At 44.5% G+C, this 23,129-nt stretch overlaps 1 long non-coding RNA gene across 1 annotated transcript; it reads right to left on the minus strand.

The window, feature by feature from the left end:
* Positions 1-3,152: 3,152 nt before the first annotated feature.
* Positions 3,153-21,674, minus strand: LOC103160574. The gene is made up of 5 exons (XR_003483626.2): positions 21,607-21,674; positions 15,448-15,606; positions 8,595-8,683; positions 6,985-7,109; positions 3,153-5,427 (listed from the first exon to the last, which is right to left on the minus strand). It is a non-coding gene; the product is annotated as an uncharacterized LOC103160574 (long non-coding RNA).
* Positions 21,675-23,129: the final 1,455 nt, after the last annotated feature.

Genomic DNA, 23,129 nt, shown 5'->3' on the forward strand with positions numbered 1-23,129 from the left:
TTGCCAAGCCACCTTCTGATTGGTTTAATAAAGGGCTGAATGGCCAATAGCTAGGTGGAAGAGGCTAGGCGGGACTTCCGGGGAGAGAGACAAGGGGAAATGGATCTAGGTGAAAGGACACAGAGAGGAAACGGCAGGCGCAAGATGAAGAGAGGTACAAAGCCACAACACAAATGGTAGATTAATATCGAAGGGACCAGCTCCCCTTTCGGCAGCCATAACAGCCGAGCGTGTGCTTGCCATAAACTTGCCTTGGTCACTTAGAGGTCAGATGCCTGCCTTGTGACAAGGAACCCATCAGAAGTTAGTTAGTCACTAGAAAGTCAGATGCCTGCCTCGTGACAAGGAAACAATCAGAAGTTAGCTGGTGGCGCTATGCTTTATGACCCTGGGTGTGCTTTACGGACAAGCACACAGCAATGACGCACAAAGTATAGCAACCACCCTGGGAGGGCCTATGGGCCATAACAACCACTTGACCAATCAACACAGGGCAAGCCCTCCAAGCCTGGAGGCACACCAATCCTGAGCCTGTGCATACCCCTAGACACTCTGCTTACTGCCCTATAAGATCTCTTGGGAGGCCCTAAGAGCTGTCTTTTCTAGCCATCCCCTATGGCGGGTGGGTGAAAGACCTGAGCTAACATGGGGTTAGCTCGTTAAATTACAATAAAGCCTCATGCAGTTTGCAGCAAGCTCTCGAATCCGCCTGGCGATTGGGGTGACCGCAGTCGTGGCCTGGGACCCTGGATACCTGAGTTTTCTGGGGGGGTCTAACAATATACTTTAAGTTGTATGGGTATTTGGCCTGCATGTGCATGCCTGGTGCCTAGGGAGCCAGAAGAGGGCATCAGATCTCCTGGAACTGGAGTTACAGATGGTTGTGAGCTGCCATGTGGGTTCTGGGAATTGAACTTGGGTCCTCTGGAAGAGCAGGCAGTTTTCTTAACCACTGACTCTTCTCCAGCCCAATAAAACAATGGAGTTTTCTGGGTCGAGTTGGAGCCACTACGATGGCTCCAAGGTCACTGTAGGCTCCTAAGAGTTCTAAACTGCTGACTGGCATGACCACACTCAGGTCACTTTCCTGGTCCCATAAATGTTCAAAAGCACTGGTTCCCAGTATTAGGGCAGGGGCCAGAAAGGAGAGAAGAGAGCTTCCATTGTCTCCCGAGGAAGTATTTCGTCACAGCCTCACACAGCTGCTTCTATTCCTCAGACCTTCTGTGATCACAACTAAAGGTTACGAAAGACAATTAGGAAGTGAAATGTTCCATTTAGGCCGACTTTTCTGTGTCCTGACAGCCACTCCCAAATAACCACAATGAGACTTATTTTTAATTATAAATGCCCAACCAATAGCTTAGGCTTGTTTCTAGCTAGCGCTTACAACTTAAATTACGCCATATTTATTAATCTATGCGCTTCCCCAAGTCTCGTTTACCTCATCTATGACCTTCCCATGTTGCTCTGGCTCTCCATTCCTCAGACTTCACCTTCCTCCCCATCCCTCTCCCCCTCCCCCTCCTCCTCCTCCTCCTCCTCTTGTTTTTCTTCCCAACATTCTCTCAGTCCAGTTCCTCCTCCTAACCTTATCCTGCCTGGCTATGGGCCAGTCGGCTGCTTTATTAAACCGATCACAGTGGCATATGTTCACACAGTGTAAAGGAATTTCTCACAGTTCAATTCTGGGTAACTACCAGAAAAACATTCTTGCAAGGTATAACAGTCAAATTCAGTACAATTTCCCCCTCAATCCAGTGTCATAAGGAAAGCAGAACAAAACAACAGAAAGAACATAACATGACTCTTTCCATGATAAAAATCATAAATGGCTTTAAATCACCAATTAAAAGTCAGAGGATTTAAAAATAACACCACATTCCAGCTGTTTTTCTTGTTTGAGTTTTTCATTATTCTTTTATTAGCACACTAAGTAATTGTTTTACCGCGGCACTGTCATACACCTCTGTTCTTATTTGTCTCCATTTCCCACTTACTCCCTGGTCCCCTGTCCCTTCTACTCCATGTCACTTGTACTCCTTGTCTCTTCCCCCCCACACCTGCCCTTCAGATCTTATCGCCCCCTTCTGTTCCATTGTCTAGCTTCGTGACCTATGTAGACACATGTTTACACAGGCGGAGGGTTACACAGGCGGAGGGTTACACAGGCGGGGTTAAAACCAGAATCTCCACATGAGAAAAAGCATGATGGTTTCCTTTCTGAGTGGCTTATTCCACAGCATATGACTATATCCATTTCCCTCAAAATATCATTGTTTCACTTTTCTTTTCTTTTTCTTTTTTTGGTTTTTCAAGACAGGGTTTCTCTGTGGCTTTAGAGGCTGTCCTGGAACTAGCTCTTGTAGACCAGGATGGTCTCGAACTCATAGAGATCTGCCTGCCTCTGCCTCCTGAGTGCTGGGATTAAAGGTGTGTGCCACCACTGTCCGGCTTCTTTATAACCTGCTGGAACTTCGTTGTGTATATGTAACACATTCTCATTGCCCACTCTTTTTTTTTTTTTTTTAACCTCCTGTGACCTGTGCAGCAACAAGCCTAAATGTGCACGGATCTGTGTGGCACTTAGAATCCTTTGGGTATAAACCCAGGAGTTTGATTTTATTTTCAAAACTCAGTCCTATGATAGTTCCATTTTTAAAATGCACTATATTTTCTAAAAGACGTAGATTTAAAAGGGAAGAGACAGGCTCAAATAAATAAAAGAAAATCATACTTTTTAAAAAGCCAGGATAGGGACTGGAGAGATGACTCAGAGGTTAAGAACATTGACTTCTCTTCCAAAAGTCCTGAGTTCAATTCCCAGCAACCACATGGTGGCTCACCACCATCTATAATAGGATCTGGTGCCCTCTTCTGGCATGCAGGCAGAACACTGTATATATACATGATTAACAAAAAAACCTTTTAAAAAAAGCAAGGATAATAATTGTGTCACACTCTGGGCAGTGGTGGTTCACACACCTTTAATCCCAGCACTCGGGAGACAGAGGCAGGCAGATCTCTGTGAATTAGAGGCCAGCCTGGTCTACACAGTTAGTTCCAGGAAAGCCAGGGTTACATAGAGAACCCTGTCTTGAAAAACCAAAAAAAAAAAAAAAAAAAAAAAAAAAAAATGTGTCATACAAAATAGGACCATAGGAGAAAAAGACAGGACATAGAGATAAACAACTTTATCTCAAGAAGACACGGTATCTGAACCCATATCATATTTAATAAGTAGGCACAAAGCAATCAGGCAGTGAGAATAACATTAACATATAAACTTAAATCTAGGCTGAATAGGAGAGAAAACAGGAAACATTTATTTTTCTTAAGTTTGGCTTACTTAACATGATGGTCTCTGGTTCTGTCCATTTTCTTAAAAATGTCATCATTTCGTTTTTCTTTACAGCTGAATGAAGTCACCCACTATGTACCACATCTTCTCTACCTACTAAGTGCTGGTGGACTCTGGTCTCAGAGTAATTTTTACAAAACTGCAGCAGTAGCCAGGGAATGCGTGCATCTTTCTGCTGTTGCTGTAGCAACGGTATGCCTCTGGTACACACCCAGGATGTGTGTGATGTAGCTGGACCACGTGGTGGCTCCATTTTTATTCATGCTTTAACCAATCACTTTATACACTGTTACGGGATTTCCTGCCTGGTCCTGTGGCCGCCTTGCCCCAAATGAACACATGGACAATATATTATTATAAACTGCTGGCCAGTAGCTTGGGCTTCTTATTTGCTAGCTCTGTCTTAATTATTAACCCATTTCTATTAATCTAAGTATTTCCATGTGGTTTTATCTTACCGAAGAAGGGTCCGGACCTCTTAACCCTTCCTCTGCTGCATGGTGACTGCTGTCTGCCTACACTTCCCAGAATTCTCCTCCTCTGATAGCCCCGCCTATCCTTCCTGCCTGGCTACTAGCCACACAGTGTTTTATTCATCAGAGAAACATATACACAGAAGGACAACCACATCAATACACACGCTTGGAAGGTATATCCATCTGAGAAAAACCAACATTGAATATTATGTAATACAATTTCATGTTGGACTACAATGTTATAAAAAGAATAAATTTGAGGAGGGGGATGGAGGTGGACTTGGGAAGTTATTATGGAAATTGCGTGTCCGGGACTGTGGGTGTAGTTTGGTGGTGGAATGTCGGAGTCATGTGAGAATTCTAAGTGCTTCTGAGAAAACTCCAAGAAAACAAGAGTTTTTCTGTAACCTCGGTTTCTTCAAAACACAGAATGGTACCTGGAATGTGTTTTTTGTGCCCCTCCCAGGTTAGGAGGGAGTCTGTATCGGCTGTTATTATTCATGTGCCTCAAAAACACGTTTTTGACACGTGTGGCTTGTCTTTGTGATTGTATACTCTGCTTAAGGGACTCCTCTTAACCCTCAGAGCATAAATTGCCTGGTGTTCTATTGCATGAGACTTCAGTCCACCTCGTTCTCCCAGGTTCACACCAACAACTAGGGAGGTAAAGAGTAGAATGCTTACATAGCTGTAAAAGGCCACAGCCTCGATATACAGTACTTCACAAATAAGTCAATGGATTAGTCAGTAGATAAGGTAGGCAAATGAGAAGGGGTAAGTGAACACCTCTGGCTGAGAGACCCGCGAGTGTAGACGTCTGATGATGCGAAAGCTCTGGCCGTGACTGAGGAAAGCAGGTGTGGATGCAGCAGAGAAACCACCAGAAGGGAAAGTTAAGTGTGCAAATGACAGAGGCAGCCAGAAGTCAGAGCACATAGATCCCCTTTCAGATCCCCTTTATGCGGTGTAGAAAGGTTAACGGAAATATAACACATGTATCCTGACATCTTAGAAAATGTCCCATGTTGGGAGACACCTGTGTAGGAGAGACGCAATCACCCTGCCCCCGTGCCCAGGACAGCCCTCATGAGCATGCTCATGCGTTTCCTCCCTGAGCCAAGCCGCCAAGTCTGCCCACAGACACCTGACCCAGAGACACCAGTGAGGAAAGGTCAGCGCAGTGGAGTGAGCCGCCTGAGCCAATGGGACCTCGGGAGGGGGTACAAAGGCAGGTCTAACTTCCTTAGTAAACCAGTCTGCAGCATGCTGTGCTACTCACTGACTCCCCGTGCCTGAGTGGTTGGTGCTGCGTCTTCTCACCCCTCCCCCAAGGGGTGTCCGAGCAGGGTCACCTGCAACACACCTGGAGGAAGATTTACTGTGTGTTTGTGGCATTATTGTTGGTCTCTCCTCAGGACACATCAAATAAGGCCCTGCATGTGTGAATTGCCCATTGTCAGATGCTTGGTAAGAGGTTTGCCTGTGCGCCCTCTGTCGGTCCAGCTCTTTAGCTCCCAGGCCAAATGATACTTCAGGAGGCTCTTCCTTCATCCATCCCATTCCAACCCCGTGAGTGTCCTGATCAGCGACCTGCCAGATCAAGGCATTCTGGTTATTTGAAGTAATTTCTGCTGCCATTACAACCCTCTCTCTAGCTTGATGCTTGTGGTTGGGCGCTGCTGTCTGGCCACACCATCTCATCCTACATACTGTAATCAGTCACCTCCCCAGCGGCAGAGCTCACTGTGAGTCTCTCCACCGCCACAGAGCCTGTCCGGGCTGCTGGCACCGAACACCGAGAGTATTTCATCACATCTAGTGCACAGATGCCTCCTTAAGCTCCCTGAAAGACCTAGTTGGCGGAGGGGGGGGGGGACTCACACAAATGAGCTTCACATTCCCCCATGTCTATGCCAAGAATATTCCAACATGTCAGTTTGATGGAATGCTGAACTCAAAGTTCAGTCATCCAACGGAGGAAAATGCCAGGGCCTCTTCGGCTATGCTGCACTCATGCGTGGAATCTAAAATTACTCTTAAATGATCCGTATGGGCACATATGGATAATCTGATTTTTCACTCACTTCCTCCCTGGAGTAGCACTCTTAAATTCATTGACGACATGTTCCTTGGTTTTTGCTTTTTTTTTTTTTTTAAATTCTCTCTATATATACTTGAAAAATATGGAAATTCTTTCAAAAGATAAGCCATATGCTCCTGGGCTAAACTTAGCATTGATCCCCTCGGAGCATGTTGAGATCTGACTCTAGTTAGGAGTCTGGAGTGGTCCATGCGGCCAGAAGGGACTGAAAAAGACAGGCATCTTCTTCACACAGACCTGACCTCCTCATCAATCCAGAGGCCTTGGATCCACAAGCAAGCCAAGTTTAGGAGAGTAGATTTGGAACTGATTGGATGCAATCATGTACATTTTAGCACATACGTAGAGACTTGATTGCAATAAAAGACACGATGAAATAGTCATGTTTTTGGAGGTATATGTAGAGTCAGCGTGAAAGTGGCAGCTATAAATGTGTTCACACAAGACTGGGCATGTTCAAGGTGGTGTGGCCACGGAATACAAACACATTCAGATGTAGCGTAGTCCCAGGGATGCAAATTACAAGAGTGGTCATGCCAAGAATAAAGTAATTTGCCAAAGTGGTGAGAAACTTTTGATAATATTCAAACAAAATAATATATTGTTTTTCTCACAGAACAGTGCGGTCTTGAAATTTTATTGTGCACTAAACAGTCAAGCAATGGTAAATACTTTTATCTACATGAATACATCCAGAAATTGAAAAGTCACATAGGAAAAGAGGTGATTATCAATTTATGGTTGTGTACTATATATTGCAAAAATGGCCCTCCACAGAATCCCAAAAACACCAATAAGAGATGGCAACACCATTGTCATGAAGACTAACCAGCCAGAGGGTCTTCCCCCAGAACATGGCATGAAGATTTCCAATTTCTTCACGAGTGACACTGGAAGCCAGGTGGGCTTTTGTGGTTGCTTGTTTCTTTGTTTGTCTGTTTTGTAGGTACTCAATATGTAGCATAGACTGGCCTTGGACTCACGATTCTGCTGCCTTGGCCTACTTACTACAGAGATGGCAGGCACGTGCCCTGGGCCCAGCTTACCTGGGGATTTCTGTGTGGAGAGCAGACTGTGGGGCCGGCAAGAGTGGCAGTGGAGCGCCCAGATTAGATTAGAGGGTCCTGGTATTCCAGAGAGCTGTGCCATTGTAGCTACTCTACCGAGAGAACTCAAGGAATGGGAAAATTAAAATGAGTAAATTAAATAATAGTAATACATTTAATAATAAACTAAAATTCTTGGTTTTTAGGGTTCAGCCCAATGTTGCTTGAGCAGAATATGGCGGTGGTTCTGCACCTAACGGTGGACAAAAAAAAAAAAAAACCAAACCAAAACAAACAAACAAACAAAAGAGAAACTGCATTCAGGAAAGAGCCAGGGCAAAGTAGAGTCCCCCCCACCCCCCACCCCCCCCACCCCCAAGGACGAGACCCACAAAGAGCTGCTTTTCCTCCAACCAAGCCCCGCCTCCCGCCCTGCACCACCTCCCAACAATGCCATCGTATTGTGAATCCACCCAGGGAAGGATCATCACAGACACCCTCCAAGAGTCCTTAGGTCATTTCCTGATGTTTCTGGATCAAATAGGTTTAGAGAAACCATCACAGAGGTGACCGTGGCGTGGGTGAAGGTAGCGGTCGTACACAGGCGGGCCGCAGAGGTGGCGCTTGCTGAGAACTGATCCCCGAATGAGGAAGAGAGCAAGGACCGTGCTGCGGTCCAGCCGCAGCAGCCCTGAGAGGTGATGCTGTTACAAGCGGGGGAAACATGAGTGGGGCCGAGGGTCCTGCCATCAGGCTGGAAGTGGCCTGCTAGGTACTCGTGTGGAGGCTGAAGAGGCAGTGGAGACCCAAGGCTGGGGCGGGTGGGCAGATCAGGGCTGGAGTTAAATCCGAGAATAACGGAACTGAGTGGATTTCATTGAGAATGGCTGTAGGGAGGAGGAGAGGCTGGGGGGAGCCACGTGGAGGGAAGGCGCCACAACAGGAGAGTCGGGTCCTTTGTTCTCTATTTCTGATCAGAAAGCAACAACAACGATAATAACTGGTGTGGAGCTCTATTTTCTCGGTAGTGCCAGGAAGTGAGCCGCGGGCCTTGGGCTTGCTCAGCGAGTGTTCCGCCACGGAGCTATGCTCTCAAACTCCATGCTAATAACATTTAATATTAGTAATTACTCTGTGCTTGCTTTGTTAATGAAGAATAAACTCTAAGCAGAGCAGAATGTATCCGACTAGACGTTCAGGCCGACTAGAGGTGTGCAGGGCCAGACAGGCTACATAATTCTAAGCGAGGATTGATACCACTGAACTGTTCACTTTGAAGTGTCATTTTATGTCACGTGAATTTTAACAAGAACTAAAAGGACAACCAGAAAACCAAGGCAACAAGGGCTGGAAGGGTGGCTCAGTGGTTAGGAGCCCTAGCTGCTCTTCTAGAGGCTCCTGCTTCAATTCCCAGCACCTACGTGGCTTCTGTAACTCCAGTTCTAGGAGATCTTGATGAATTCTTTTGGGCTCCGTAGTACCAGGCACATGTGTGTGCACACACATATATTGGGGCAAAGTGCCATACACATCAAGGAAAAAACAGAACAAAACCACAAGGTCACTCAACTGTGACGTCAGTGATGTAGGAAGAGATCAGTGAGGCTCACCAGGGTGTCTCTGGTGCTGTGGAATAATTCGCGTGCGTTTCTGCAAATGGCTGGGAGACGTAAACAGGAAAGGGAAATCTGTACATTTTCTACAACAGAAGAAAATGAAGGAAAATATAGTGAGGATTTTCTTAAACCAGACTCTAAAAGTCAGACCATAAAGAAACCTAACAGGGGTTTGGCCATGCCAAAACGGAATCATTTCTGTTTAGCAGTAGACAGCATTTCGAATTAAGAGATAAATAGCAGGGCTGGGGCCATGGCTCGATGGCAGAGCACTTGCCTAGTGTGCGTGGAGCCCTGGGTTCAGTCTCCAGCAGTGTCTAGACAAACACGTAACTTCTTTTGCTTTTGTAATGAATCCCCACAATCTCATAGCTCAAAAACAACACAAACACTTTCTATTCTTGCAATTCTGGAAAGAGGGTCCACTGAGCTAAAATCCAACATTTCCCTAATCAACTATCAATACCACCAATGGAATCACTAACCTAGTCTTTAAATGGTGTGCATTTCTATGTATTTCCTGCAGTAGAGTGCACGGTATGTTTTTATAGAGAAGATAAAAAGGACATCACACAGTTACCTCCTTTATATATTCGTTTAATATTAAAACAGAAAGTAATTGCTGTGTGTGGTGGCCCATACTTGTAATCCCAGGACTTAGAGGATGGGAGCAGAACGCAGGAGCACCAGGTACTCAGCAGTTCAGAGTCAGCTTACCCTGTGAGTTTGAGACCTGCCTGGGCTGCCTGAGACTGACTAAAACAGAGAAAGGAGAGAGAGAGAGAGAGAGAGAGAGAGAGAGAGAGAGAGAGAGAGAGAGAGAAAGAGAGAGAGAGATTGAGAGAGAGAGAGAGATTGAGAGACCAGTTTCTGAGAATGTGTGAGGGAATGGAATTTCGAGCACAGATGGAAGAATTGAAATCATATCAGAGGAGAAAGCCCCCTTACATTTTTAAAACAGAAAGAACGGGTGCAGGCATAAACGTGTGTTCACTTACTAAGTTCTATTTTCTCTGGAAGGGGAAGAGAAATGAGGTGTAAGGGTCTGCACCGAGTCCCGAGGAAAGTGGAGAGTGTGTGGAGGGGAGAGAGGTGGGGTGGCGAGGATGTGGGGACACATTTTCTGTGAACTAGTGGGCCGCTTTGGAATCTGGTGACCATGCTATGTTGCATGTGAGACTGGGCTTTGGTGGCCGTGTCAGCCTGTCTGGTTGTCCTCTTGTTTTCTTGGGTGAAGACAGCTGCCACAGCCTGAGCCACCTTAAGGAGAGGGTGGGGAGCTGAAGCTCTTGGTGATGGTCTTGCAAGTGAGCCTCCAGCCCAAGTCGTCCTTCAGATGACAGAACGACAGAACGCTAGTTCGATTCTCCTTTTCCATGGCTTGCGACTCTCTGAGTACACCAGCTTAAACACCGCTGAACTAGCCTCCAGAAACGGGAAGATTATACATGCCCATTGTAAGCTGTTACACTTGGAGCAATTTGTTAGGCATTGATGGGAAAATAACTCTAAGAGTTTTGGTCATTTATGCAAAACCACAAAGCTAGTTAGCAGCCGATTTGAAGTGGGAGCAGAGAGCTCCTAACTCTCAAGCTAACGTTCTGTTAAAACACACTGTCCCTAGTGTGTCTTGTGCTTTGTTTCACTGGATGTACTGGTTAGTTTTGTGTGTCAACTTGACACAAGCTAGAGTCATCATAGAGGAAGGCGCCTCAGCTGAGGAAATGCCTCCTTGAGATCCCACTGTAAGGCATTTTTCTCAACTAGTGATCAATGGAGGAGGGCCCAGCACGTGGTGTGTGTCGCCATCCCTGAGCTGGTGGTCCTGGGTTCTATAAGAAAGCAGACTTAGCAAGCCAGTAAGCAGCACCCCTCCATGGCTTCTGCCTCTGGGATCCTGCCCTGTTTGAGTTCCTGTGCTGACTGCCTTCAGTGATAAACAGCAGTGCTGAAATGTAAGTCAGACAAACCCTTTCCTCCCCAGTTTACTCTTTGGTCATGGTGTTTTGTAGAAGAAATAGAAACCCTAGCTAAGACCCTAGAGGTAGGGACAGAGTTGGTGATGATTCACATCGGTTGCCAACCACACAATCTAGAATCACTTGGAAAGAGTCTCGGTGAGTGATTGTCTGGATAGGACTGTGAGCGTGTCTGTTGGGATGATCTTGATTACACTAATTGATGTGGGAACACCTGCCCACAGCGGGCAGCACCATTTCCTAGGCAGGGGATCCTATATTGTCTAAGTGTAGAGAGTGGGCACACATTCATTCTTTCTCCGTTCTTGGCTGCGGCTGTGACTAGATGTTTCAAGCTCCTGCTGTGCTGGCTTCCCCCCTGCAATGGACTGTGAACCTGGAGCTGTGTAAAAACTAAATCCTTTCTTCCCTATGTTTTCTGTCAAATGCTGTCCTACAGCAACAGAAAAAGCAAACAAACAAAACCAATTCTCCATCCCCTGTAGAAGACTCCATTTTCCCTGAGGGACCTATTCATGCCAAACCCAAACTGAGATTTTGTGGCCTGGATGAATTTCAGGGCAAGCCAATATGAAGCGTTATTAAGAGATAACTGGGCTGGAGAGATGGCTCAGAGGTTAAGAGCACTGGCTGCTCTTCTAGAGGTCCTGAGTTCAATTCCCAGCAACCACATGGTGGCTTAAAACCATTCATAATGAGATCTGGTGTCCTCTTCTGGATGGAGGCAGAATATTGTATACATAATAAATAAATAAAATCTTTTAAAAAAAGAGATAATTCTTCATAACACAGATCCGAAGCACACAGGTTAATAGAAACAGGTTAAGGATGAGGCATGTGCAGGTATGGGCGTCTCAAGGGGTCACTCTTAGGTTTCAGATCCCCTGAGGCTGGAATGACAGATGGCTGTGACATCTCTGTGGTTGCCACAAGGCTTCCCTCCCTATTTTAACATTGCTCTAAGAGTACTGTTTATAACAAGGTTAAAAGTGAAAGAATTTTTCTGTAAAGAAAAAGTTATAAGGCAGATTTTGGGTAGTTGTGGTGTTGTTTAGATTTAGGAATGAGAGAAGAATGCTAGAAACCCATACATGCATTATTTAGGCAGGAGGTAAATGCGGCTTATTTAGTGTTGTTTTTTTCTTTCATTTTTTTCTGTGGGTTTTTTTTTTTTTTTTTTTTTTTTTGAGTCAAGAGTTTTCTGTGTAACCCTGGCTGTCCTGGAACTCATTCTGTAGACCAGGCTGGCCTTTAACTCAGGGATCCATCTCCCTCTGCCTCCTGAGTGCTGGGACTAAAGGCCTACGCCACCACTGTCCAGTTTATTTAGTGTTTTTGACAACTGGAAAATAGATATTGCCTCTGTGGCAATTTGGTCTTTATCAATGGTATCTGAAGTTTCCTGCCTTCCTCAGAAGAAAGGGCAGCTCAGAGCCTGGAAAGAAGGGCCATGCTGCCACCCCTATGGCTTCCTCTCCCTCACTTGGACTACACATCTGTGGTCAACAGAGCTGAGGAAATGGTTCATGGGTGAAGAAAAGTAAAACCTGTGCCATGCTTCCTCCAGGAGTGCTCAGCAGCATAAACATTTTCTGTGTCCCCAGTACACACGTAATGGTCACACATAAGCATTTCTGAAGGACGCTTATGGCTTTGGGGCTCTGGAAGGATCGGGACTAAGTGTGCAATCTCTCAGTGGGAAGCCAGAAAAGCATTTCTCCTTGGCTTTTTCCCCACAGCAGGGGTGGGCTCACGTCATGTACCTGGGTATTAGTTTTGCCTTTTAAATTCTCCGGTTAAATCTGGCCTTCCTGGGCAGTGAATCAATGACAGGATCTGGTGTCTGCATTTCTGCCTGTGACCTCTAAATGCAGTGTTCAGAGAAGGGCAGGCTGCCAAAAAGGCACTTTGTGGCTTCTGTCCCTATGCCACAGCATCTGCAATTTGTGTGCAGACGATCGTTATATCAGGAAAGGTCTCCAGTCTCTGTGACCCTTTGACTTCTAGTTTGGATCTCAGGTTTAAAAATAAAAATGCAATTATACCACTTTAGTTTTCCCTGCCTTAAAAATATAACTAGAACCAAACTACCTTTAAAATGCTTATCTTTGACCAGGTGGTAGTGGCACAGGCCGTTAGTCCCAGCACTCTAGAGGCGGAGGCTGGAGGATCTCTGTGAGTTCAAGGCCAGTCTGGTCTATAGAGTGAGTACCTGGACAGCCAGGGCTACACAAAGACACTGGTTTCAAAAACCAAAACCAACAAAGAGAATACTTGTCTTTGTGCCCACAGAGGAGTGCAGCTCTCAGCCCCAACAGAGACGTTTCTTTCTGAGGTGGACAATGAGTAATGCAGAGACTCACAAGAGGCCCAAGTTCAGAGAGTGACTGTGGAGGTGCTTAACCCTAATGGGAGATCCATATCACACAGCCCTGTAAGGTTAAAGGAACACTGAAGAGAGCAGAGTGGAAAGATACTGAGCTAGAGGTTGGGGAAGACTTCACAAGTCTTCAGGATGCAATAGGGCCTTTGTATTCGTGAATTCACATTGAGAGGTCAAACTAGTCAACAGGTGAGGGAGTTGCTCCCCAGGAACTACTAGCCCCTGATGGTTACTGGGAGAGGAGGAGTTTTTTCTTCAGCAGGGTAGTCCCTGGCAGGTTGCCAGTTGGTGACTCTACACTCATGTTCATAGAGGATGTGCTCTTTGGACTTGGGGAGTATGGTAGTTTGCATGAGAAACGTTCCCCATGGTCTCAGCCATTTGAATGCTGGTGGCACGTGTGGGGCTGCTTCAGGCCGTGAAACCTGGCTGGAGGAGGAATGTCACTGGGGTGGGCTTTGGGATTAAAAGCCTTCGACACTTGTGGTTTTCTTTGCTTTGTGCTGTGGTTGAGGGTGTGAGGTCTCGGCGTCCAATTCCAGCCGCCATGCCTGCCTGCTGCCATGCCTCTCCACCGTGTGGACTCTTAGTCTTCTGGAACCCAACAGTCCCAATCCCTTCCTTCTGTAAAAATGCCCTGATCTCGGTGTTCTATCACGACAACGGGAAAGTAACTAATGATGTGGGCTGTTGTTTAAAAAGTGCTTCAGAAGCTGGGAAATGGGGGTGGCGGAGGGCCCTGGCGCAGCTGGAAGGGGGCAGTGGGTGGACGAATGCAATCAAATTACCTTGTATATTCGGATGCAGTTCTTGAAGAATAAAAATGTTACTTGAAAAGAGAACGTGACTAGGAAAGTAGCACAAGCAGTCTGGGTTTCAGTGGAATATGTTTTAAAAATAAATTTCAAGAAGTGTATGTAAGACTCTGGCGACATCCAGTCTCACAGAGTTCACATGTGTCCAATTACCGCTCATTACGGTCAGTAAGCTAATGTGCTGTCATGCAGTCTCAGCTATAGGAGAGTCTCAAATGTTTTCCTGTTTTAATTTTTTCTCTCACTAGGCTTGGAAAAAATAAAACAAAACTTGTCATCCTTCCCTGAAATCACTTATAGTCTTGAGAGTCGTAGACAGACAGTTTTTACTCCCTTGACATTAAACTCTTTCCTGGCTAGAATCTTGCTAATTAAGCGTGGGCTGAGCTTACTTGAGATAAAAATGTCATTTCTTGTTTCATTGTGAACAAGTTACTGACAAGTATGTAGTTGAGCTATTGAATTACAAAAGCACAAACATAGTTTCACATCTGCAGCAAGCAAGAGAGATACAACCATGTGCCCTCTTTATTTTTTGGTTTTTCAAGACAGTATTTCTCTGTGTAGCCCTGGCTGTTCTGGAACTCACTCTGTAGACCATGTTGTTCTAAAACTCAGAGATCTGCCTGCCTTTGCTTCCAGAATTCTGGGATTAAAGGCATGTACCTCCATTGCCCTTCGTGCCTTCAATTAAAAAAAAAAAGATTTTATTTTAAGTGTATGAGTGTGTTGCCTGAATGTATGTCTGTGTACCTAGTGCCCAAGGAAGCTAGAAGAGGGCATCAGACCAGCTGCCAGAGGGTGCTAGGAACTGAACCCATATCCTCTGCAAGAGCAGCAAGTGCTCTTAACCACTGAGCCATCTCTCCATCCAGCCTATGCCCTCCTGCTGATGGTATTAACCTCTCTAGTTGTCTCAAAAAAACTCAGATGTTGCTAAGCAAACTTGGGCATGTGAAATCTTTTTAAAACTAACCCTATAAGTGTTTTTTTTTTTTGCAAGAATTTGTTCATTTATCCATTCAATGACATTTGTTGAGTAACCTATTGCTGGGGGCATGGAGAGTCACAGTAATGGGGAGAAACGCACAGGAATGTCATATACCGTGTTAAACTATAATGCAATTCCATGAAGGAAAATATAGCCGAACATAGGATGGAGAATGTCAGGCCTGAAAGAGGAGGTCTGGCACCATCCATGGAGCAGAGGCATTCTAGAGGCAGGGGCTCCTAGGAACTGACCGGCTATATGAGCTGGGGTAGCTATGGAGAAAGTTGGCCTCAGAGAAAATACCATGATGATTTTAGAATGAAGCCTTGCTCGGGGCAATACATGTAAGCATGTCCATCAGCATAGCATTCACAGGGGTCAGAGAAAGGCACTGGGCGACCCACTCCACTGCTCTCTACTCTATTTCCTTGAGACAGGAGTCTTTCACTGACCTAAGGGCTCACCTATCCTGGCTGGACTGACCATCAAGTCCCGGGATCTGCCTGTCTCAGTGACCCACAGTGTTGGAGTCATGGGCTCACCATGCGTGTGCCACATCCAGCTATTAACATGTAAGTGATAGAGAGGGAACGTGGGTCTTCATGCTCTCACTCACTGAGCCTTCCTTGCAGCCCCTGGAGTGAGTTCTTGACCTGTCCAGGCTACAGTGAGACCGTACCTCAAAAGTCCAAAGGAAGAGTGAGAGATGGTTCCTCTGCTGGTGACTGGTTTTAAGAGGCTAGAGACAAGGACGTGTGAAGCTTTATTCTGGCAACTGAGCCTTTGTGAATTCTTTATCCCTTTGAAGGTAAGATGACAGCTCTTCCAAAAATTGAATCTGAAATAAATATGCACACATACAGTATACAGATGCATACCCAGTTTTATGTTCCCCACATATTACATTCATCTGCACACAAATTCAAGGGCATATACATGCATACACATGCCCTTCATATACCTACATGTATACCTTCACAGACATACATATACAGATACATACATATACACACAAGGTTATATACACACATGCAACCATACATTCACACATATATGACACATGCATGCATATACATAACCATGCATATATGCACACGTGTAATGCAGAATGCATACACACAAATACATACAAGTATATACTTGTATAAACATATATAGAAACAATAACATACATGCACACACACATACATATACACATATTGACACAAATACACATGAACACAAACATCCTGACATAACCAATATACATATGCCACATCTATACACACATGCAAACACAGTAATGCATAACACATGTGCACACACAGAAACCCATGCACTCACAAACATGTACACACACATGTACACACATGAACTCATATACGAACACATACATAGACATATATATGCACACAATAAACACACATTTATACATACAAGTATAAATATATAAACACACATACATACACTGGGATTACAGGTTTTTCTAAAAAAAAAAAAAACCTTTAGAAATCAAATGTATTTAATGGGGGCAGGGGATGGCACACACATGCCAGGTTGCGCACATGGAAACCTGAGGACAACTGTCAGGCTTTGTGGTAGGTGCACCTACCCATGGAGCCATCCCTTTGACACTCAGTCTTTCTTAATACAATGACTGACACACAATAGCTTTCTTTTAGAAATGACATCTGTAATCAGCACTATAGTATTAGGTGTCGTTATGGAGTTTTTCAAAATTTGTTTCTGTTGATTCTCTGCTTCCCTCTTCTCTTCCATCCCCCAGACCTCTCGTACCCTTCCCTCCCAGCACGGCTTCTTTGCTACTTTTGACAAGTTTGTGTGTGTGTGTGTGTGTGTGTGTGTGTGTGTGTGTGTGTATGTTTGTGCATGAGTGAGCAAGTGCACACGTGTGCATTCGTGTGTGTTTTACCAGTATGCATCAGTTGTACAAAGCAATGGGTCTCATTATGATATTTTCCCACAGGCCACATGGTAGTTGGCTGCCTCTGTTTCCTGGCACCTGCAGGTGGCAGTCTGATCCAATAAGTTCATGGGAGCTGAAAGGCAAACTCTAGTTTAATGTGCTATGCAAGTAACACACCTAAGACCGTTCAATACACATACATGGGGTTTTCACAAAAGAAAGATACATTCTGAAGGTGCACCAAACAATGTAATTTCCATCTGACCTACCATCAAACAAATTCAGATCCACATGTGCTCCAAACTTTAGCAAGCCACAGTGCTTTTTATCTTTCTCTGACTTTTTAAAGATGGTGTGTAGTTTTTTCACAATGCTGCTATTGGTCTTGCACGCTTGCTTTGAGTTTATATTGCACTCTGCTAGTCCACTCTAACATGGCTGGAAATACTCAGCTACTCTGACAAAGTCTCTGTAAATCACATGCTTTCCTCTTTATTTTTAAGCAGCAATAACACTTTTTTTTCTACTTCAGAAAAATTAAATATGGGACTGGCAAGATGGCTGAGTAGGTAGAGATGTCTGCTGTCAAGACTTCCTGGAACCCCTGTCGGGGAAGGAGAGAAAAGATTGCTGCAGGTTCTGGTTGTCCTCAGATCTCCACACATGCCCTTGGCCTCAACACACACACACACACACACACACACACACACACACACACACACACACACAAGATCAAATATGCACAATAAATAAATAAATAAAAACACAGTTCTAGGGGTCAAGGAGATGGCTCAATGGTTAAGAGCACTGACTGCTGTTCCATGGGACCTGGGTTTGATTCTCAGCACCCATATGATATCTCATTACTGTCTGTACTCCAGTCTGAACGGATCTGACACGCTCTTCGGGCTACCAAAGAGATAGGGCATGTAAGTGGTTCAGACCATATAGGCAAAATGCCCACACATAAAACAAAAATAAATTAAAAACTTTCTAAAAACAAACACCTATGATTCTACTTAACATATAAGAGAAATACATATACATATGGTCTTAAAAGCTATAGTCATTGCACTCTCCTGGCAGGGAGGCGGCAATGATCATGAAGGTGGTTTTCTCGGGGAGGCTCATCCATTGCTGTGTGAGCCACCGCATTTCCCCCAAATCTGGGACACTCAGTTGCCTGGTTTGTAATAGCTTTCATTCTCCCCTGAAATATAAAAAGAAAGAAAAGCTATTCCTATCAGTATAAGATCTTACAGTCACGCAAAACTACATTATAAATGATTTAATACTAGAGCTCAAAATGCATGCATAATCTTACAATTGTATTTACACATGAATAATGCAGAATTATAGAAACAGGACCCTGAGTGTATATTGCATCCACAACCACCCTGCCTCCATTAAGCCAAGAGTCTTTCCTTCTCTTCTCCCTCTCCCTCTCATCCCCTTCTTTGGGGACTGGACCGCTAGTCTTTGGGGACTGGGGGCTGACCCGGAATTCCCAATGCAGGATGGCTGACCTTGAACCCACAGAGATTTCCTGCCTCCGTCTCCCAAGCCTTGGGATTAATGGGTACACCACCACACCTGGCTCTAAACCGGTTGTCTTTATCCCAGAGCCCTACCTTTGTACAAAGCCAAAGGCCCAAGCATGCCCAACAGATGAAATCAAGACTCTAGTCGACTTATCCCACCATTAAGAATAAGTATAATGGGGCTGGAGAGATGGCTCAGAGGTTAAGAGCACTGACTGCTCTTTCAGAGGTCCTGAGTTCAATTCCCAGCAACCACATGGTGGCTCACAACCACCCGTAATAAGATCTGGTGCCCTCTTCTGGTGTCCAGATATACATGGAAGAATGTATATCAGCAGAATGTTGTATACATAACAAATAAATAAAATCTTAAAAAAAGAATAAGTATAACTTCTTATTTTACCTTTTAAAAAATATATTTTACCTTTTAAAAAATATAATTCCTTAGCCCGGCGGTGGTGGCACACACCTTTAATCCCAGCACTCGGGAGGCAGAGGCAGAGGCAGGAGAATCTCTGTGAGTTTGAGACCAGCCTAGTCTACAAGAGCTAGTTCCGGGACAGCCTCCAAAGCCACAGGGAAACCCTGTCTCGAAACGCCCCCTTCCAAAAAAATATGATTCGTTTTGTGTTTCAATACAATAGCTTTCACACAGCCTGGTTCCTTGTCAGGATCGATTCTAACAGAGAGAGCACCACACTGCCTTAAGCACGGCTCATTCCCGCCCATATCCAACGCTGTGAACCAATGAAGGGCTGGAACCTATGAGTATGAGCTTCCAAGGTAGCACCTTTAGGTGTTTACATTCACAGTTATTTTAATGTGTGCTGATTCATAAGCTGTAAAATGTAACACAAATCAAAACATTTATTTGAGATGTAGACATTACACTAGGTGGCGCTGTTTGGCCATGTGGCTACTTGGATTGGATTGGATTGTGTTTTTTTTTGTTTCAGTATTCTGAGGCAGGGTCTCTCTGTGCAGCCTTCTGTGAACTACGTCAGCTCTGAAACTTGAGGCACTTCTCCTGGCCTTGTGTCTTGAGTCGGAATTACTGGTGTGAGCCACCACGTCTGCTGTGTAATAGTTCCGTTGGACTTTGCCATATTTCGGCCTTACTTTGCAGACAAAGACAACTTAGTGTTTATGATTTTAAAGTAATCAGCTCTTAATTTAAAAATAGGGGACGGCAGAAGTCTATAAACAGAAAACCCACCCGTAATTCTATGGTGAGGTAGCTTTTGAATTTCATTTTCTATGGTGCGGGAGCCTCTCTGAGCCAAGCCTGGGTCCCACCCTGCCCCCCAATCCCATAATAGTTGCAATCAGATTCACAGTCTCATTGGGCTGTAGTTATTTGTGGCTTTTTTTAAAATTCTGATTCTTCTTCCTCCTCCTGCTATAACCTTTTGCTATTATTATTTTAGTTAGCACAGAGATTGATGGCTTTCATTATGAATCTATCTATCATCTATCTCTATCAATCAATCATCTACCTATCTATCTATCTACCGGTCTAATCACCGTATTTTGTTTGTATTCACCTACCCACATCTTCCATCTCTTTCCCCTCCCTTGATGTCCACCCTCCCCCAGAAGAGCCCCTTCCTCCTTTATGTCATACCTATAGATACAGATATAGACTCCACAAATAAGAGAAAAACATGTAACATTTTTTTTGACTTCCCCATTTAACTGTCAGGAAAATGCAAATTAAAACTATATTGAGATTTTACCTCACCACAGTCAAAATAAATAAATAACAACAAACACTGCGCTCGCGGGTGTGTGTGTGTGTGTGTGTGTGTGTGTGTGTGTGTGTGTGTGTGTGCAGCAATAGAAACCCCAAGACATTGCCCTTTCCTCCATTCCTTTAGTCCCCCCTCTCAAGCAAACATAGGATTCTTCTTAGATGAAAAATTGAGATATCTGTCTTTCCAAGTCTGGCTTATTTCACTTAACATGATGGCCTTCAGTTCTATCCATTTCCCCTGGAAAATCACATATTTCATTCATCATCACAGCTGAATAAAACTCTACTGTATATAAATGCCACATTTTTTCAAACCCTCTGTTGATAGGCACCTGAGCAGATTCCTTTCTTAACTGTTGTGAATAATTCAGCAGTGATCCAATGTAGCTTCTTCCAGGGGTTGTATAGCAAGCAGGCCAATGGGTGATTCTGTTTTCAGCCGCCACACCATTGAGAAACCATACTGCAGCAGCATATACTCCCTTCAGTGTGAATAAGGCACCCTCTTCAGGCAGTATCTGCCAGCATTTGTTATTTGTTTGTCTGACTGGGGTGAGATGAAATCTAAATATAGTTTTAATTTGCATTTTCCTGATGGTTAGGGATGCTGAGCAGTTTCCATGTAATTATTGGACAATCTGGCTGCTCTGTAATCCAGAAACGGCCCTTGTTGATGTTGCCAACAACGTGCAGGCTGCCAAATTCTGTTTCCCTGTCTGTGTCTCATGCTCCTCTCTGTGGCAGAGTTGTCCTGAACCGGTACCAATGAGAACCGGCAGCTAATAGTGTACACTTCTCCCCAGCTGCAGGGGCAGCAGGCACAGTAGCCCGAAATCAGGTAGAGTATTGGGGAGAGTATTTATGCCAGGGAAACCAGCTGTTGCTTCATGTTGGGGCCTTTTTCCTGATGGCCACTTGTTCAGTTTACCTGAAACTGAGGTATGGGGAGCACCATCTTTGCCTCCACAGGTCCTCTGCCATCTCAGAGCCTCTGTATTAGTGGACCCATTGCTTTTTGTTAGCATTCATCTGGAGTCAGTCCTGGGTCTCTCCCCCTCAAGCATTAGCTAGCTTCAAAAACAGTCTTACCAGTTCCCATACATTTAAATGCTGCTGTTACACAGACCACATTCAGATAGGTGTTTCTTTGTCCCGTTACCCTCTCTTGTTACCCCCTGCCCTCTATTTAGACTTCTTCACCACTGAGCTACAAATCTCTCCTGTAAGAGTCTAACATCAAAGCACGAATTTGAACTGTGCCTCTCGAACAGACAATGTGTGGTCAGAGCAGAGTTCCAGACTTGTCTGCATGAAGTGGCCCTTCCCTCTCCACCCCACCACTCTCTGGTTCAGAGAGAACATACCATGCACTCTTCCGGTTGAAGCCAGAACCCAGAGAGTCAGCTGTACTTCTCCTGATCTCTCATCTACTCAAATCAACAACCCTGCCAACTCTACCATGATGCTTTGCTGGAGTTTCTTTCCTGCCAGGTCCTGCCTGTCTTCAGCCCCCATATAAGCATACAGAGACATATATTAATTTATAGACTGTCAGCTGATGGCTAGAGCTTCTTATTAGATAATTCTGTCTTAACCCATTTCCATTAATCTATGTATTTCCACATGATCTTGGCTTACCAGAGAATGCTCAGACATGCTACTCCTTTGGTGGCTACGTGGTGTCTCCTCGAGGTATCTCTCCACCTATCTTTCCCAGAATTCTCCTCGTTTCCTAGCCCTGCCTATCTTCCTGCCTCTACTGGCTGTTGGCCAAACAGTGTTTTATCCATCAACCAATAAGAGAAACATATATAAAGAAGGACATCCCCCATCACTACCTTGATGGGGAATGTACTGTGTATGTTTCTCTTATTGATTGTTAAATAAAATACTATTTGGCCAATGAGACAGCAAGTTAGATGGAACTAGGAGTCAAAGAGGATTCTGGGAAATGTAGTAGAGAAGTGATGATCTAGGCAGGAAGTGACATAGCAAGGAGACTCATATTTACGCGAAGGAGAAACAGGAAGGGTCCCTTTTCCCCTCCGCTCCTGCTTCAGGGGCAAGTTGTGATCCCAGCAAGGAGGGATGCCAACAAGGCATCTGATAAGTCTTATAAAATATATAGATTTATGATAATTAAGACTGAGCTAACAGATGAGGAATCCTAGTCATTGACCAAGCAGCATTGAACCTAATACAAGTTTCTGTGTATTCATTTGGGCCAAACTCGGACAGGCAGCTGGCATAAAGCTCACACGTGGCGGTGGGGCTCAGGCGGCTTTTGGCGGAAAGATTTATCGTAACACTACCTCTCAATTGTCTTTGACTGTGTGTGTGTGTGTGTGTGTGTGTGTTGTGTGTATGTGTGTGTGTGTGTGTGTATGTGTGTGTGTGTGTGTGTGTGTGTGTGTGTGTGTGCTCGTGCACGCATGCACATCTGTGTATACACATACATTTTCTCCCCATCTCAACATGTGCTTCCATCATTGTTCAATTCAGTTGGTATAAGAGCCTCTAAACCTGTATCTAATCTTTAGTTCTTCTCTCCAGTTCATTCTCCGTGGCGCAATCAACAAGCATGATGTCAATTTGAGTGACATCACACCCCTTCTCTCCTTAAAGACTTCAAGAGGCCTTCAATTTCATGTAGTTTAAGAACTAAATTTTAGGCTTTTGTCTAGTCTTTGATCATCTCTTCAGTTTGAAGGGTGACCTTGAGATTCCTTTGTGTTCTGTTCAAGCCCAGGATGCTGGGTTCTCTAGGCCTTAAGCCTGATGAACTCCTCTCCCCTTCACTAGCTGGGTCTTCTCCTATCTAAAATGAGCTCCTCCTTGGTCTTTCTGTACTTATTTCCTTCCTTTAGTTATCAAAATCAAATTGATTTCGATTATTTATGTTTTTGGAGACAGAGTCTTATCAGTTAGTCCGGGTTGAACTTTAACACACAAAATCTTCCTGCCTCAGCCTCATAGAGTGCTTGGATTATAGTCATATAGCACCCCATCTGCTGTCAGGTAAGTTTAATGTGCTCTTTATATTGTCCTTTATTTGGTTTCCTTGTTTATTTTTTGGTGGAATCAATGAATGTCCATAAATTAGGATTTTCATAATGGCAGTAAGTAGTAAATAAGCATTAAAATTATCTTTGTGTACACAC

The sequence above is a fragment of the Cricetulus griseus genome, chromosome 3 (assembly GCF_003668045.3).
Source record: "Cricetulus griseus strain 17A/GY chromosome 3, alternate assembly CriGri-PICRH-1.0, whole genome shotgun sequence".
Classification (NCBI taxonomy): Eukaryota; Metazoa; Chordata; class Mammalia; order Rodentia; family Cricetidae; genus Cricetulus; species Cricetulus griseus.